The 15235-nt window shown below is 39.9% G+C and overlaps 1 protein-coding gene across 1 annotated transcript in view; it reads right to left on the bottom strand.

The window, feature by feature from the left end:
• LOC102313357 (galactosylgalactosylxylosylprotein 3-beta-glucuronosyltransferase 1) overlaps nt 1-3954 on the bottom strand; it is a 62867-nt gene extending 58913 nt beyond the window's left edge. Inside the window, exon 1 of the mRNA XM_042218830.1 lies at nt 3217-3954. The gene's annotated coding sequence lies outside the window, so the exon portion shown is untranslated. The remainder of the gene's footprint in view (nt 1-3216) is intronic.
• Nucleotides 3955-15235: the final 11281 nt, after the last annotated feature.

The following is a 15235-nucleotide window of genomic DNA, read 5'->3' as shown; positions in this document are numbered from 1 at the left end:
CTAAAGTCATAAAATTAATGACTCGAGTCTGACTCGAGTCCAAGTCATGTGACTCGAGTCCACACCTCTGTACAATTGTTCACAAAAGGACAACCAGGTACAGTGTTTGCTTTCTGAAATCGCGCCCTCACAAACTGTGGTTCACAGTTTCAGCAGTGATCAGGTTCATACTCTACAAGAACTATGGGGAAGCCCTATTTTGAGAGCATTTAATTATACAGAAAAGTACATGATGAAGTTGAGACAAAAAAATTGAACCTTATTAACTAAAGCTGTCAACAAATTGTGAAGAAGTGATTGACCTTATGTCAGAATGGTGGCCTGGAAAAGGCAAAGCCTCTCAAGGAAATGATAAACTAAGAAGAAACAGCAAAACATAACACAACAGCAAGTACACATCTCAATAAATTTGGACCCACCACTAATAAAATAATCTTGCTACTTCGCTGACCCACTTCCACTACGCTGCTGTATGCAGCCACATATGCTGATGCCATAACACTGCCTCCACCATGTTTTACAGGTTATATTATTTCCTCTGTCCAATAAAGTGTTTCATAACTCGCTTTCCGATGGCTAAGAGTGAAAACAGCTGCACCTTACACCTTGTCGTAACCGTTTGTATATCCATTCATGAATGCACCCTTTTGATGTAGACCTTGACAATAATATGCCAGTTTCCTTCAAAGTATTCTTGAGTGCAGGATTTTTCTTCAGCCTCTGAGCTCAACATTCACTTTGTGACTGTTTGATTTTGCAAAAAGTGTCATTGTCCAAAATTCTATAGATCTGTGCTCTTGCTTCGTAGTCATCGCACACAAAACGCTCACTCAGTTAGCACTCTATTGTCTACACTTTTTTTTTCAGTGTATCTGACATGAGAGAGTACAGTTCAGAGTAAACTTCAGAGGACCTGGCATCCTGCTTCATAGCGTGATAGTGCTGGTTTGGCGAGGAACTGCTCTGTGTATTGATCTGCTCATGCACTATTCCCTCTACTTCGTGTGAGAATTTGCCTCTGATCTGAACCAGCTTTCAAGTGGGTAAAAACAATCTGACTCAAAGGCACTTTTTTTTGTAATGTACATCAATAGAGTAGCAGAGTGTGCAGAAAAAAAGCAAGCCTCCAATAGTGGTTCAAAGGGTAATGATTTACCCTCTGAATGGCCTATCCATCAGAGCTACCCTTAATTCTGCTTTATACCGATCTAACACAAGTTGATGCAAACTCAAAATAGTTCAGGAGGATTTCAAAGTGAAATGTCATGCCATTGGGGCGATCATGGCTCAAGATTTGGCAGTTCATCTTGTAACCGGAAGGTTGCCGGTTCGAGCCCCGGCTTGGACAGTCTGGGTTGTTGTGTCCTTGGGCAAGACACTTCACCTACCGCCTACTGGTGATGGCCAGAGGGGCCGATGGCGCGATATGGCAGCCTCGCTTCTGTCAGTCTGCCCCAGGGCAGCTGTGGCTACAACTGTAGTTTGCCTCCACCAGTGTGTGAATGTGAGAGTGAATGAATAGTGGAATTGTAAAGCGCTTTGGGGGCCCCGAAAAGCGCTATATAAATCCAATCCATTATTATTATTATTATTAAATTTCCAGACAAATCTTAATTCCAGTGAAGATTTTTCAACAAGACTCATTTGTTCATCAACAGGAGGTGAAGCACAAATGGCGAGGTAAATTATTGAACATCGCTACAAATCTTAGTGTGATGATAGTAGTGTATGTATGTATACATGCACCCTATCTCCTACTTAAAAGGTTGAATGCTAGTTTGCAAGAACATCGTCACACATACAGCGATGATTAACATCTATATGTTATTACAAACATCTTTATATTGATTCAAATTCATCATCCCTCAATGTTACACTGTCCACTTGTATCACTTGACACATTCAGTGTGGAAATTTGTTCAAGTCACCAGTACAGCGGTTATTCACACCTCTGTGTTTTTAAAAAGAACTATTATTACAATTATTCAAATATTTATTATAAATATTTTAATAATTATAAATTTAATAATTATAAATTAAATATAAATTCTTTGGATTTTCCTGTGTATTATGTTCATATTAGTGCTGTCACAGTTAATCTGGTTAAAATGACATTAACGCCATAACCGCCCCGTGCGTTAGCGGGGTTAGCTTGTTTTAACACGACAACTTGCTAACGGAGATTTGCCGCGTTAATGCAGTTATGGCATTAACGCCATTTTAATGAGATTAACGTTGACAGCACTAGTTCATATGTTTTTACCGTATTACCTAATCAGTCTGTGTTTCTTTCATGTGTCATGCTCAGTGTTTGTCGCCCGTAAAATAACTTATTTCTAAACATGCTGCTGGTTACAATAAAGATAATAATGTACTGTTAAAGGTATCTGTAACTTTTTACAACAAGTTTTCCTCAAGTAATCAGCACACTAATAATTTGCTCCATCATTTGATAAATTGTTGGTGATATTTGAAACCATTAAAGCCAACTTAATCTTTAATTTCGCAAAACTGAATGTTTCAAACCTGCAAATGAGCAAAACTGAAATACTGACTTGAATAAAACATCTTAATTAGCTCTGATGATATCATTTTTTTTCAGTTTGATTTACATTTTTAGTGCAGTTTTCTTTATTTATCTTTATTGCTTTTACTGTGCTGTTTATGCCAGTGGTTAAGACACAGTTGATGGCAATATAGTTTTATAATAGTACATCTAAAATGCTGCAAGGCTTTGTGAAACGGTAAAAGATGCTTAAGCGTTATACTGCATATTCATCAGTGCCAGTATTTTGAGAAAGACAAGTTGGCAGCTAAGAGTCCTTGAATATCTTCCAAAGTCTAATTAACAGACGTAGATATCAGCAGTACTGTGCAGTCAAAGATGACAGACTGTATCACAAGACACAAATCACTCGGTGTCACTCTTTATTTCAGAATCAAAACAGATTTAATGATCCGTAAAAGTATAAAACATTGACCCCATTAACTCCTAACTGACGCACCTGTGATCCTCAAAAGTTCTCTGTATTTGAGATATTCAGAGCACCGGAGGATTTGTCAAGATGATCTCTATTACACTTTAGTCTATAGTTCGATAAGCACTGACACGGCGTGAAAAACCTATAAACATGCAGAAAACGTGTCTTATCTGTTGATCCTACGTATTTGAAAAGACGGATGACTCAAAGGAGAAAAGATAAAAAGGGTTCAAACCTTAATTGCAGACCGGAGCTGCTCAGCATCCACTTCTCTGCGTGTTGCCTTCTCCTGCACTGCTTCTGCTTCCAAGCTCAAACGATCTCGCCAAAGCAGATTTCAAACACTCTTTGCTGCAGTCACTGCCGTTCATACACAAACGCTGCAACCCTGAATGAATGAATAGAGCTTACAGGTGTACATGTCGGGAGAGCGCTGCCAGAGCTCATGGCGTGCTCCAGCGCTCACAGACTGAGACGTGGAAGAAGAGAGGGCAGCTTATTTGGCATTATCATCCCGCCCTCCCTCTGGTCTACTCTCCTCCCGTTCCTCTCTCTGTCACTGTCTCCTCTCTTATTCACCTTTTTATCCCCTGCCTTTCCCCTCAAAGCAACTGCTCGGCTTCCTCTTGTCTTGCTGTAATTATGAGTGTAAGTAATTGTCTTATTCCAGCAAGAGGGTGTACGTGAGAGAGAGGCAGACACGACTTGAAGCAAGCCATCTGTGAGAGAGTATTTATATGAAACTGAAGGAGAATCTCTGCTTTTGAGGGAAGGACCATCCTCTCTGAGACAAACAGCTACTGGCATGTATCAGAGAGGGATGAACAGCCGACTTCGTACAAGAAGAGGAGAATGAAAGAGCCTCCCGTGTCTTCGAGATCTAAGGTGCACACAATGAGGAGCTGCTGATTTAAAGAAGCATAAAATTACCTTGGACACAATTACATTTTTTGACAGTGAAGAATCACCTCTCTGGAACCCTTAAGTGCTACTTTTCCTCTTTTTGAAAGGTGTGACATTTAGAAGAAATGCTTAGCCACTAAACTTGAATCTAACCTTTACTAAATAATGGATTGTGGCTGTGAATCATGTGACACCTCAGTAATTGAAAAACAATATGAAAATTCCAGAGGTTCGCTTCGACAGTTGTAAGTCCACAGCTGTGCGCACTTTAGTTCACTCAGTCATGTATATTTATTAAACGCAAGAAAACAATGTTGCTTTAAAGAAGACATGCGCTCCAGTCTGGAAGCGATGAGGTGAAATAACTCTCCTAAAGCCATCAGTCACGTTGTGAAATATTTCCACTCTGACGCCATTTTTGCTTCGCTTCACATACACACACTTCTGACTAGAAGCATTTAAACATCTATGAGAGTCTAAATGATTGTCTTTTCCATCTATTATGGCAACACACGTCCAACAAGGCTGTTGCTTAGTTTCCAAAATAAAATGTCACAAGTAGTTGTTATTTGTGCTCTGTCTGGTTGTGTATTTTCCTTTTAAAGCAGCACAGGCATCATCCATCTAGTTTCATCAAAATGAGCCTGGACAGTGCAACAGCTGTGGCATTTCAAACTTTGAATGTTGAACTTTAAAGTTTGTCCCCAGTCACAGAGATTCGTAAGTAAGACTAAATGTGATCAACTTCACTTGTCTTCAGAGATGGGCAGTAACACGTTACTTGTAACTCACAGAGTAACGCGTTACTTATAACGCGTTACTGTAATCAGATTACACGTTACTGTAATCCCTTACTTTACTCAAGTAACGAGTAAAGTAAGGGATTACTATTGCAAAAACGGTAATTAGATTACCGTTACTTTCCCGTAGGAACGCTGCGTTACTGCGTTACTAAAACCGTGATTTTTTTGCGAGAATGTCTCACGACAGTGACGTAAGCGAGTGCGACGTTGGTGACAACAGCTGTGTGCAGATCAACAGTGGATAATATATCGAGTGTGGGAGAGAGTATGAGCGTGCAGCGTTTAAAGCGTGGAAGTACTGACCTTACTTTGAGTTTGATTCCATAAAAAGTGACAAAAACATTAGTGTCCGCTGTGCGTGGGAAGAAAACTTCTTTTTACAGCGAAAAAACCCCTAAACTTCCAACAAGCACCGAGTAGCTACGACGTAATGGGAAACTCACAGAGAAACTCGCAGATTCTTCCACTGACCGCGGCACACCTGCACCAGGGTAACCCTCCGCCTACCCCGCTCCTGCTTTACAGGTGAAAATAGAGCAACAGGACCGCTGAGTCTTTGACTTTATTTATTTTCTGCTGTGTTTTACTTGCATCTATTTGAAAGACTGAGTGTAAACACACAAAAATATTTTATTTTATGTGCTGGAATGTGCAGAAAATAGGTTTAAATGTTAAACAAACTTCTTCCAGTCAGAGAATGTTGCAGATAATTAAATTTTTACTTGATGCATAAAGTTAAAAGATTAAAACTAATAAAACAAGTTTTAAAAAGAGACTTTTTGATTACATTTTGTATGATGGATTATGCAGAAAAAGTAGAATTGGGCTGAAAGATCTATCGCTTTATCACCTCTTCAGGTTGTAAATCGTGTTTTTAAAAAGTAACTAAGTAACTAAGTAATTAATTACTTTTGAAAATAAGTAATCAGTAAAGTAACGGGATTACTTTTTGGGGGAAGTAATCAGTAATTAGTTACTGATTACTTTTTTCAAGTAACTTGACCAACACTGCTTGTCTTGCAAGGCAAAGAAGAAAAGCTGCAGTCGTTTACTGACGTTGGTTGTGTGGAGCTAAAAACCTAATTGCTATATTTTTTTTTTTCAGCTGTGAGGCCTCTAGTTGTTAAACCATTGTTTACAATGAAAGAAAAGTATTATATAAAAGTCAGACTGTGGCCACTGGCTAAAACAAGTGACTGCTCTGGATTTTTCAATATTAAATATTTTAAATATTTGGTTACAGTTTGTAGCGGGCCAAACACAGTCAGAATGTCAATTTAAAGTTATTTTAAATAATAACTCACCTCACTTACTCACCAATAAATATATGTCTAACAGTTTTTTAATCTCACTCTTAAAGGGGGAAAAAAGCAAAATACTCGTAGTGTTCAGAGAGGAAGGTTTGAGTGCGTACAGCGTGTTGTGTTCACGCTAGCTCAGAATAATATCATATTGCTCTTTTTAGAGTGAGTGCTGGTGGTGGTGAAGGATGGCTTTACAATTGTGGAATATTTTCAGTGTGTCTGTGTCTCTACAGTTTGCCTTGCAAGAAGAACAAGTAGGTCAAAGCGCCTCGGGACTCTGTAAGCATTTTGACAGACTTCCAGATCTCCTGGAAGTTGGTCTCCAGAGGGGTGTAGGCAATATTTAGGGCAAACCCCTGCACAGTAATCTCCTTCCTTCAGCTAATGCATTAAAAAACTGGGAACATGAAAGTATTTCAAATAAAGGGAAATAAATGCTCAATATGATAAAGCTAGGCTAGCTTCATTAAGGTAAGACATACACATGAATCGCTGAAGCACTCATCTGCTTGTTGAGAGATGATACGCATCATTATTATTGTGTTACTGTAAGTACGGTACAATCATTGCATTGCTAATTCTAGTCCCTCACTAAAAGCAAAACCCACCTTGCCACTGTTACCGGACAACAGCTTGCACAAACTGGAGCAATGGTGGTAAGAGGAACTGCATTGGATAGAGAACAAGGAAAAGGAAGTTGCAGGGGGAAAAAAAGGCTCAGCCTTGCTGAAAGGCCGGGTATTTTGTCTCTGCATGTCTCAATGGGCAGCCCACAATGTGTGTTAATTCATCCCTCACAAAGAGCCTTGAAGCGAGGCTTTCCCAAACCAGCAAACAAATCACTTCCCTCCCTCTCCATTGGTATTCTGAGGATGATTCTCAGGTCTTTGTGTAGGGAAATGAGCAGCAGAATAAGAAACAGATTTAAGTTGAAGGTGCGGTTTACTCAGGGATCGCTTTGATTGAAATACCTCACATACGAACAGAATGTCCTCGTTTTGAGTCTATATCATTTTTTCCTGTCTATATTGAGACAAATACCACCTCTGTGTTGAGATGAAGTAAACTATTCTGCCATTAGCAGTCCATTTAAGTAAAATTTAATTAGCTGTTAGCAGCCTGAGATTCCACTCTTTCATTTCATTCATAAATCCTCATTTAATATCTGTTTTGGGAGCACTGCTGCTTAATTTATTATGATATAGCTCTAAAAATGTCTTTATTATAACTGTGTGAGAGAGTGGATATTTTTATAGGCTCTTATTTAGTGCTAATTAAGTTATCCATAAAACAATGCTAAAGGTTAACGTTTTGCTAAAGCCACATTCTAGTCAGAGTCTGGTCTAATCTGGTTTCCTGCAGCAATAAAATTATTTTAAGTTAATAGTAGCTCAGAAAACCACTGTCATCACCTCATTCATTTTCAGTTGTTTTAACATCAGTTTATTGTTTTGATGTTTTACTTTCCTTCACTATTATTGATTTAGTTCACACTACACTAATGAGCATCATGAGTTGTTATTGAGATGCAGGTAAGTGACAAGTCAAAGGTGCTTGCAAAGAAAAGCGTCTGGACTTTGTATTTTCGGTGGTATGAAGCCAGAGAGCCCAGAGACAACCCACACAGTTACAGGGGAGCACTGAACCTTCTGCTGTGACAGCATGGGTGAAACTGAGTTTATTTTTTATTGAATTTCGTTATTGTCCCTGTGGTTTTTACCCTTTGTGAATAGTTGGCTCCACCAGGATATATGGCTGAGTTCTCTCTCGTTATGTAAGGTCAGTTTGTTTTGCTAACTAGTATTTTTGAGTAACACTCTGATTAGTAGGCCTACTTAATCCTTTGAATAATGCAATTGACTGTTCAAGGTTAGAGAAAAAGACAGCTGAATACTCTTTCTTCACTCATACCTTTGGAGAGTCTAGAAAGCACAAGTAAGCCTGCCATCTGAAAGCAAAGTGCGCTTTTGGGCTATTAGGAGATTTTTTTAGATTTAAAAGCTTTAGGTTTTTACTTTGCTAACCTAACATCTCCCTATGCTCATAAAAATATCTTGTCTTTCATCTCTGACCCCACGCAGCAGATGGCCCCGCCCCTCCCTGAGCCTGGTTCTGCTGGAGTTTCTTCCTGTTAAAAGGGAGTTTTTCCTTCCCACTGTCGCCAAAGTGCTTGCTCATAGGGGGTCATATGATTGTTGGGTTTCTCTGTATGTATTATTGTAGGGTCTACCTTACAGTATAAAGCGCCTTGAGGCGACTGTTGTTGTGATTTGGCGCTGTATAAATAAATTGAATTAAATTGAATTATTGAATATGCAAGAATAGAATTTTGCCAACTTTGTTCAAATCATCTGTTTTCCAGAAAGAGGGGAGGATGCATTATTAGATCATCTGTGTTTATTATTCATCTAACAGAAGAACCGTCTCATCCAGCTGTTAAAGTTTTCCTCCCCAGTTACATGATCATTTCAATTATCCAAATGTACCTGTATAAGAAAAGAGGTCACTTTTAAGCCATGAGGGGGTGATATATATTCCAGGTATGAAGTGAGCATTGCTAAGTTTTGTTTGTTGCTTAGAGGCTTTGTTTGCTCAGGTATGAGATTATACTTCCTGAATCCAACATCAAACAGGAGCCGCTAGGATATGTTTTATTAATGAGCCTCTAAAGTTAAATCCATGCCCCTGTGTCCACAGGAAAAGACAGGAAATTTGTGCTTGCTGTGAATTTCCATGGCATTAGTGAACAAACAGACAGAGTTGACTCATTGTGGGGCAACTACAGTGTTATGTTTTATTCAAATTAAATATTAAAAAGCAGATGTAGTAGCGGGAGCTTGCTGGGTCACTTGTCTTTTAGTACAGTGAAATCCAATTTAGAGTTACACTGCAATAACAGCAGCAGCTTTATTAACCAGAAATCCATCATCCATCATCATTTTCCAGGACAGTAGCACAGAAATGCTGGCGGTCGTATTGATTTTATAGACCAGGACTGCTGCCCGTTGATGCTAAAGCACAGCGGACAATACACGAGTCAGGTGATTATCAGCCGAGCGTGTATTAAAGTATTTGCTAACATGGGACGTCCCAATATAGGGCAGGGAAAGAATTTAGGTAAAACTTACTGATTTACGTTGCAGAGGAAAGAGGTGGCCAGTTTCCGCTCATGTTATCTTTCATAGCATGAGTTGTACATGTTAATGGTACAGTATAAAAAAACGACATACCAAGTCTTTCAACTTACTGATACTAATGTTGTTCACGGGATCTTGATATTCCGTATTTGCGAGTCATCTTATATGCTTTTCATAGGAACATAGTTCACACAAGACATGCATTCAATACTTCTAAGTAAGCCTTTATATATATATATTTTTCGCCATACATGGGATGGAGCCTGCAGGCCATATAAAAAAGGAACGAGAGTTGAAGAAGGCAATAACTAAAATAATTGTATAATCTTTGCAGCAGAATCAGAGTGACAGAGTGTCTGGTTTAAACAGATAGCCTTTCGCGCATTATAACTTATCCACATCAGCACATGCTACTGAACACATATTTAAGCTCGCAGTACCCCGAACGATGGTATTTTGTGAGATAACCTGGACCAAAAGTTCCTGATAAAATAGTCGTTTGGCTTAATGAGAAAGACGGATTTAGAGCTTCTTGCATTGGAGATTTGCACAAAGACCCACTGACCAAAGAATGTAATTTTGTTAATTTCATTCAATCTGTTTACATGTTTGGTTTTTTGCAAAGTACCAGATGATTGTTCAGCAATACACACAAAGAAGCACTTTAGAAAACTTTAATTCAGTGTAAGCACTTTTTAAAGAGCAAGATGCCTTTGTTATTTTAGATCTGCATCTTTTTAGTTTACATTTTACATTTAGTTTACAATTTTTAGCTTTTTGTTATGTATGAAAAGAAAAAAAATGGAGCATTATTATTTAATAAATGCTGACAATTTATTTTGACAATTTTTTCATGTACATCTACAGTTGTATCTTAATAAAAGTTACATGTGTGACATCTGGGACAAGTACCTTTGACCAAGAACTCTCATTTTTGCTCTTACTTTATGGGACTAAAAAAATATCGAGATATATAACTTATATCGCCATCCAGCTAAAAAATACCGAGATATGAATATTGGTCCATATCGCCCAGCTCTAACCAGGACAAACACCAAATAGTTCCACCTGTATCCGAGGTTCGACTAACGGATGGACTCTCCTTTCCAGCACCCTGGCATAGACTTTCCCAGGGAGGCTGAGCAGTGTGATTCCCCCTGTAGTTGGAGCACACTCTCCAGTCCCCCTTCTTAAAAATGGGGACCACCACCCCAGTCTACCAGTCCAGAGGTACCGCCCCTGATCTCCACGCAACCTTGTAGAGGCGTGTCAGCCAGGACAGCCCTAAGACATCCAGAGCCTTCAAGAATTCGCGGCAGATTTAATCCACATCAGGGTCTCTGCCACCAAGGAGTTGTTTAACTGCCTCAGTGACCTCAACCCTGGAAATTGGCGAGTCATCCCCAGACTCTGCTTCCTCCTCGGAAGACATGTCAGTGGGATTAAGGAGGTCCTCAAAGTATTCCTTCCATTGCCCAACAATTTTCTCCACCAGCACTATACACAGTGCAGGTAGAGCACCGCTTTCCCCTCCTGAGACGCCTGACGGTTTGCCAGAATCTCTTCGAGGCAGTCCGAAAGTCTTTTTCCATGGCCTCTCCGAACTCCTCCCACACCCAAGTTTTTGCTTCAGCCACTGCCCGAGCCGCATTCCGCTTGGCCTGTCGATACCTGTCGGCTGCCTCCGGAGTCCCACAGGCTAACCAAGCCCGATAGGACTCCTTCTTCAGCCTGGTGGCTCCCTTCACCTCTGGTGTCCACCATTTGGTTCGGGGATTACAGGCACCAACCACCTTGCGACCGTAGCTCATTGCAGCAGCTTCGGCAATGGAGATGCTGAACATGGTACATTTGGACTCAATGTCCCCAGTCTCTCTCGGAATGCTGTTGAAGCTCTGCCGGAGGTGTGCGTTGAAGATTTCAAACTGGGGCCTCTGCTAGGCGTTCCCAGCGCACCCTCACTATACGTTTAGGCGCATCGGGTCTGTCCAGCGTCCTCCCCCGCCATCTGATCAAACTCACCACCAGGCGGTGATCAGTTGACAGCTCAGCCCCTCTCTTTACCTGAGTGTCCAAAACATATGGCCGCAGGTCTGGTGATACAATCGATGAAAAATATCCTGCTAATTTTTTTACACTTACTCTCTATCAATACCTAAACGATTAGGAAAGATAGAATTCTGACTCAGAATTCTGACTTTTTTCCCAGAATTCTTTTTTCTCAGAATTGTGACTCAGAATCAAAAATAGCATTTTCCCCAACATGTTGCAGTCAGTCTGAGTCCATCTACACTGATAGGTATAATCGCATACATGTTGTAATGCATGTTTTTGGAGTAGGGCACTTGACTGGTTATATTCCAAATGCCAAAATATTACAGAACAAAATAAAATTTGCTGTCCTTCAGGCTAGAATGTAATTAGTTAATGTAATTTTTTCTATTTAATGTGAATTTCTATTTGTGTCGATGGAACGAGATTTGCAACAGACAGTCCCACATTTGCAATTTTTGCAGATTTATCACAATTTATTGCTGTGTTGTCTCAAAGAGATTGCTGTAGAATACTGTAGAATAATGATCAATTACAGTGTATTGGTAATATATCTCTATTATTAACTACATAGCATGTACTTGCAATTGTCAACCATCTGTCTGAGAGTGATTGCAGCCAGCCCGAAATGCACCTCAGCTGTTTGGTGACGCATTGCAATCACCTGTGCAATTTCCTTGTGATTGAAAGTGGTGTGAAAGTTACAAAAATTCAGTGCAATCATCAGACAACCATCAATTTTACCTTGATGCACGGTTGCCATGGTTTTATTCTAGTATGACTGAGACATAATGCAGGTTTGTCATGGTAACAGGCTAATAGGTTATAGAACAACTGATCCCACTTATTTTACATCACACTAACAAAACATAAGAGATCAGACTTTGTTGTCAAGCCTACACTAAACCAACAACAAGATTATACAAATAGCTACTCTCCATATAACCGTACACACAATCCACAATAAGTCAGGGTCACAACATGTCTCAGCTCATATAACTAATTATAATAAGATCTTTATGAGGACACAAACAAAATTCTGCAGGGTTATACGGCTGGATGTATTATCCAATGAGCTAGTTAATAGAGGGAACAAGCTACTGTCTGGTTTACTCATCAAGCCCTCAGCCAAATATACCAAGCCATTTTCAAGTGGCGAACGCACATACGGGCACCGATTGGGGGAGTAAAATGACTCAAAAGAAAAAAAGATCATGGCTTAGCAATGGAAAGGTACCACCCAATAATGTCTCCAATGTCAGAAAATGGAGGTGATGGGAGAACATGCATCTTTGACCGAGCGTGGGTGAGTGTGCCATTTAAGAAATAACGACACAATAATATTAAATAACAACACAACACGACTAGACAAACAGGCCAATAGGCACGACCTGAAGTCCAAGCCTCAATCATAACTACATAAAACACAAATGCATTCTCACACTAAAACCTCTCTGGATACATTCCCCCCGTACATTGTGGCACTTGAAGACACTTTAAACTCTCGCTGTAGACTCAATAACGAAAAAAAAACACTGGAATGCTCCTAACTCACAAGTAATGAGAAACTCACATTATCGGACACAAATACAAAAAAACATGCATGCACAAAGAAGCGACAAAGAAACAAGGATGACAAATTATCCCCGCACTTGATACACTCTCAAACGAACCAAGAACGGCATCAAAACTTGCAAGGTGTTACTATTATCAAAAAGATTCAGTCATGACTTGCATAAGAAAAGTTTTGTTTTTTTTAAATATGATTTGTGTACCAGTAGGGGCTTGATATCTTAACGATCTCCTAAACATAACAAAACATACTTACCATGGCAGCAGACCATGACAGACACATGTTTCTTATTGGGCCATAAATGAAGCTAGCCATTTGGTTTTCACATAATGTCTGTAATCCTACAATAGAAAATAACCTTGGGCTTAGCCTTGGCTAAAAAGATGAAAGAAGAATGTCAGCTGGATTGTGGTTTTACTGCAGCAAACACAAGAGGCAGAGCCAACTGAAAACTTCTGCATTTGGCTTCTTTTTAACACCAATACCTTTTGAATATGTGTAATTACCACTCCAATTAAATTTCATCACTTTTGTGGAGATCTGCTTTAAAGTTAAGCACCATTTTTCAACCAGAAAAAAATTATGAGTGCCAGGAAAGAGACTCAGATGAAACAGCTACACAGCATCCTGAAAAATAAAAGAACATTCCCAGAGGTGTCATTTCTAACAAGACATAGACACCTTCCAGATAACTGTGAAACCGGTTGTGTAATTTAAAGCTCTTCAAACGCCTGTCCATAAACAACCATACACAAAATGGAAACCTACAGATGATCACCGCTTCGCTGTATCTCACAAACTTACAGGAAATAGACAGATCCCTTCGAAGCTGCAGAAGAAACTCGCGATTTTGCACACTCTAAAAGCGCTCCAACGCAGCCTAATGTTGTTTTAAGTGTAAAGCGACAGCCTGACAGAGACGTTGCAAAAACCTAAACTTTTTCCAGCAGTGCTTGAATTTGTAAGCTGTAGATGCTACGTAGTGTTAAACTAGACTTCAGTTTTTATCATTTAGCTTATTTTAGACCAACATGTTCAATTCTGAGATGCTTGAGCAAAGAAAAAATAGACACATTGCACATACTGCTGGGAGCAGAGGCTGTATAGCAACTATATTACTGTGCATGTCATTAATAGCTGTAGTAGAAAATAAACAGCATGCACACAAAAAATAAAACAGTTTTATACCAACAAGACCCACAGTGACTCTGTTTTGCTCTGTTTTGCTTCCAAGTGTCTACTGTACCAGGGAAAAACTGCTCCTTTAATCACATCCTCGTTATTATGCAAAGAAAAGAGAAGTATGTTGGCACTGTAGGGATCAGCCAATAAATTCATGTCAACATCAGGTAAGCAATTAAACTACCAAGTTTATTACAAAATCACCACTTTGTCTGTTTACTGTATGCAGCTTTAGCATTGTAGCTAAAGAGCCAGTTAGCCCAGTGTTTCAGAATGTGCAGCACTTTTACTGGAGCACCACTTTATATCTTAGCTGGGACTTTAGCAGCTTTGTATGAAGCACCCAACATAGGTGAATGGAAAAGTGTTATATTTTTGTGACAAGACAGATGTTAGATGATTAGATAATTAGGTGATAGTCCTATTGAATATGGATGGATTGTCATGGTTCTGGGTCCTTTTGACCCAGCATTTTGTGTTTCTTTTGTTTTTATGACTTGTTGTGTTATGATTTATTATTCTTTATTAATCTATTCTTATCTAGAATAATCTCGGGATTACCACTATGTTTACCGTTGTACATTTAGGCTCCCCTCATGTCTTTGCTCCCTATCTGTATTTGTATTTGCGTCTTGTTCCCCCTCCTTGTGGTTTATCCATGTTTCCCCAGTCCACCATGTCTCGCTCTCATCTGCCTCTTCTTCACTCCTGTGTCATGTTCCCCAGTTTCCTGTTTTATTGTGAAAGGTATTAGGAGCTGGTGTGTTTATGTGTGGCGTTCCTGGGCTTGTTTTTCTTTTTCGGCGCATGTAGGCAGGGCTGTACTTTGCGGGATCCCCGGCACGCATCAGACGTCATCAGAGGGAGCGTTTTTAAAGAGCTCTGTGACGGACGTCTGGTGTCGGTGTATTGTTGCTTTCACAAGTAGAAACGTGTTTTGCATAAAGACTCTCAAGACTGACGCTACATCTGCTAAGTATTCAGGATTCGTCTCCTTGCCTGTGTCTCCTTGCACTAGCCTGTCCCGCTACCCGCTCGCCTGCCTGTTGCTTTGGAGATTGTTTTCCCTGAACTAAAACGGAAATCTACCTCGCCTCTGCCTGTGGCTCCAGAAGGTCACGGTCCATGTCTGTATTTTCAGTGTGTCATAGGTAAGTCACTCCGCGGTTGACAGGCAACCCGTTGGATGCGTAGGTAGAGTTTCTTGCTCGGGTCTGTGTAGCGCTCACACTTGTTATGTTTATCGTGACCAATTAGTCGCAAAGGGCCATCCTAGTGCGCAGGTTAGTCCGTGACGCCC

This window comes from Haplochromis burtoni, unplaced genomic scaffold (assembly GCF_018398535.1).
Source record: "Haplochromis burtoni strain Fernald_Lab_line unplaced genomic scaffold, NCSU_Asbu1 Contig_24, whole genome shotgun sequence".
In the NCBI taxonomy this organism is placed as follows: domain Eukaryota; kingdom Metazoa; phylum Chordata; class Actinopteri; order Cichliformes; family Cichlidae; genus Haplochromis; species Haplochromis burtoni.
The sequence above is the reverse complement of the archived record's forward strand: the minus strand, read 5'-3'. Positions and strand labels throughout refer to the sequence as shown.